The sequence below is a fragment of the Lampetra fluviatilis genome, unplaced genomic scaffold (genome assembly GCF_964198595.1).
Source record: "Lampetra fluviatilis unplaced genomic scaffold, kcLamFluv1.1 SCAFFOLD_1485, whole genome shotgun sequence".
NCBI classification, from domain to species: domain Eukaryota; kingdom Metazoa; phylum Chordata; class Hyperoartia; order Petromyzontiformes; family Petromyzontidae; genus Lampetra; species Lampetra fluviatilis.
In genome coordinates, this window is record NW_027621721.1 from 10,001 (window position 1) to 13,978 (window position 3,978).

General features: G+C 66.6%; 1 long non-coding RNA gene across 1 annotated transcript in view; it reads right to left on the reverse strand.

Annotated features, from left to right (window-relative positions):
- Nucleotides 1–3,513, reverse strand: part of LOC144955609 (uncharacterized) — a 10,762-nt gene extending 7,249 nt beyond the window's left edge. Inside the window, exons 1-2 of the long non-coding RNA XR_013641734.1 lie at nucleotides 3,285–3,513; nucleotides 173–225 (exon numbers count right to left, since the gene is read on the reverse strand). This is a non-coding gene — a long non-coding RNA (uncharacterized LOC144955609). The remainder of the gene's footprint in view (nucleotides 1–172; nucleotides 226–3,284) is intronic.
- Nucleotides 3,514–3,978: the final 465 nt, after the last annotated feature.

The following is a 3,978-nucleotide window of genomic DNA, read 5'->3' on the forward strand; positions in this document are numbered from 1 at the left end:
TGATGCTGCTGATGATGCTGATGATGCTGATGATGATGATGCTGCTGATGATGCTGCTGATGATGATGCTGATGATGCTGATGATGCTGCTGATGATGCTGCTGATGATGCTGCCGATGATGCTGCTGATGATGATGCTGATGATGCTGATGATGCTGATGATGCTGCAAACCTTTTCTCTTTAAACTTCCTGATGCGTTGCAGTTCCTTCAGCAAAGCAGAGATCTGTGGACAGTAACACGGCCATCGTGAAACCCACCCACCCACACGGCCACCCACTCACCCACCCACTCACCCAACTCACCCACCCACCCACCCACTCACCCACCCACCCACTCACCCACTCACCCACCCACCCACTCCCCAACTCACCCACCCACTCACCCACCCACCCACTCACCCACCCACCCACTCCCCAACTCACCCACCCACTCACCCACCCACCCACTCACCCACCCACCAACCCACCCACCCACCAACCCACCCACCGACCCACCCACCCACCTACCGACCCACCCACCCACACGGCCACCCACTCACCCACCCACCCACTCACCCACTCACCCACCCACCCACTCACCCACCCACTCACCCACCCACCCACCCACCCACTCACCGACCCACCCACCAACCCACCCACCCACTCACCCACCCACCCACTCACCCACCCACCCACTCACCCACCCACCCACCCACCCACTCACCCACCCACCCACTCACCCACCCACCCACCCACCCACCCACCCACCCACCCACTCACCCACCCACCCACCCACTCACTCACCCACTCACTCACCGACCCACCGACCCACCCACCCACCAACCCACCCACTCACCCACCCACCCACCCACCCACTCACCCACCCACCAACCCACCCACTCACTCACCCACTCACTCACCGACCCACCCACCCACCCACCAACCCACCCACCCACCCACTCACCCACTCACCCACCCACCCACCCACCCACTCACCCACTCACCCACCCACCCACCCACCCACTCACCCACTCACCCACCCACCCACCCACTCACCCACCCACCCACCCACCCACTCACCCACTCACCCACTCACTCACCGACCCACCCACCCACCCACCCACCCACTCACCCACCGACCCACCCACTCACCCACCCACTCACCCACCCACCCACCCACTCACCCACCCACCCACTCACCCACCCACCCACCCACTGACCCACCCACCCACCCACTGACCCACCCACCCACCCACTGACCCACCCACCCACCCACTGACCCACCCACCCACCCACCGACCCACCCACCCACCGACCCACCCACCCACTCACCCACCCACCCACTCACCCACCCACCCACCCACCCACCCACTCACCCACCCACCCACCCACCCACCCCCTCACCCACCCACTCCCTCACCCACCCACCCACCCACTCACCCACCCGCCCACCCACCCACTCGCCCACCCACTCACCCACCCACCCACCCACCCACCCACTCACCCACCCACCCACCCACCCACCCACTCACCCACCCACCCACTCACTCACCCACCCACCCACTCAATCACCCACCCACCCACCCACTCACCCACCCACCCACCCACCCACCCACTCACCCACCCACTCACCCACTCACCCACCCACTCACCCACTCAACCACCCACCCACCCACTCACCCACCCACTCACCCACCCACCCACTCACCCACCCACCCACCCACCCACTCACCCACCCACCAACCCACCCACTCACCCACCCACTCACCCACCCACTCACCCCCTCACCCACCCACCCACCCACCCACTCACCCACCCACCCACCCACCCACTCACCCACCCACCCACTCACCCACCCACTCACCCACTCACCCACCCACTCACCCCCTCACCCACTCACCCACCCACCCACTCACCCACCCACTCACCCACTCACCCCCTCACCCACTCACCCACCCACCCACCCACCCACTCACCCACCCACCCACCCACCCACTCACCCACCCACTCACCCACCCACTCACTCACCCACTCACCCACCCACCCACTCACTCACCCACTCACCCACCCACCCACTCACTCACCCACTCACCCACCCACCCACCCACTCACCCACTCACCCACCCACCCACCCACCCACTCACCCACCCACCCACCCACCCACTCACCCACCCACCCACCCACCCACCCACCCACCCACTCACCCACCCACCCACCCACCCACCCACCCACCGACCCACTCACTCACCCACCCACTCACCCACCCACTCACCCACCCACTCACCCACCCACCGACCCACTCACCCACTCACCCACCCACCCACTCACCCACCCACTCACCCACCCACCCACCCACTCACCCACCCACCCACCCACTCACCCACCCACTCACCCACCCACCCACTCACCCACCCACCGACCCACCCACCCACCCACCCACTCACCCACCCACCGACCCACTCACCCACTCACCCACCCATCCACTCACCCACCCACTCACCCACCCACTCACCCACCCACTCAACCACCCACCGACCCACTCACCCACTCACCCACCCACCCACTCACCCACCCACTCACCCACCCACCCACTCACCCACCCACCCACTCACCCACCCACTCACCCACCCACCCACTCACCCACCCACCCACTCACCCACCCACTCACCCACCCACCCACTCACCCACCCACCCACTCACCCACCCACCCACCCACCCACCCACCCACCCACTCACCCACCCACCCACCCACCCACCCACCCACCCACCCACCCACCCACCCACCCACCCACCCACCCACCCACCCACCCACTCACCCACCCACCCACTCACCCACCCACCCACCCACCCACTCACCCACCCACCCACCCACCCACTCACCCACCCACCCACCCACTCACCCACCCACCCACCCACCCACCCACTCACCCACCCACCCACCCACCCACCCACCGACCCACTCACTCACCCACCCACTCACCCACCCACTCACCCACCCACTCACCCACCCACCGACCCACTCACCCACTCACCCACCCACCCACTCACCCACCCACTCACCCACCCACCCACCCACTCACCCACCCACCCACCCACTCACCCACCCACTCACCCACCCACCCACTCACCCACCCACCGACCCACCCACCCACCCACCCACCCACTCACCCACCCACCGACCCACTCACCCACTCACCCACCCATCCACTCACCCACCCACTCACCCACCCACTCACCCACCCACCGACCCACTCACCCACTCACCCACCCACCCACCCACTCACCCACCCACCCACCCACTCACCTTGCTGCTGCATTTCCGTTCGTCAAAGACCCCAGCGTCAAACTCCTTCCCGCAGAGCGCGACCTTTGACCCGGCGCCCTGGGGAGTCGCGACCCCGGCGGTGACCTCCGTGACCTCCGTGACCCCCGCGGTGACCCCTGCTGCTGCTGCTGCCGGGGTGAGGCTCAGCGATGACATCATGGCGTCCAGGGAGAACTCCTCACCGTCCGGAGTCGCCTCCGACGCTACCAGCGCCTGGGTGGGGCAGTGGCAGTGTGTGTCAGTGTGGGTGGGGCAGTGTGGGTGGGGCAGTGTGGGGCAGTGTGGGTGGGTGTGTGAGTGGGTGGGGCAGTGGCAGTGTGTGTCAGTGTGTGTGTGGGTCAGTGTGGGTGTCAGTGTGGGTGGGTCAGTGTGGGTGGGTCAGTGTGGGTGGGGCAGTGGCAGTGTGGGTGTGTCAGTGTGTGTGGGTCAGTGTGTGTGTGTCAGTGTGTGTGGGTCAGTGTGCGTGGGTCAGTGTGGGTGGGTCAGTGTGGGTGGGTCAGTGTGTGTGGGTCAGTGTGTGTGGGTCAGTGTGGGTGCGTCAGTGTGGGTGGGTCAGTGTGGGTGGGGCAGTGGCAGTGTGGGTGTGTCAGTGTGTGTGGGTCAGTGTGTGTGTGTCAGTGTGTGTGGGTCAGTGTGTGTGGGTCAGTGTGGGTGGGTCAGTGTGGGTGGGTCA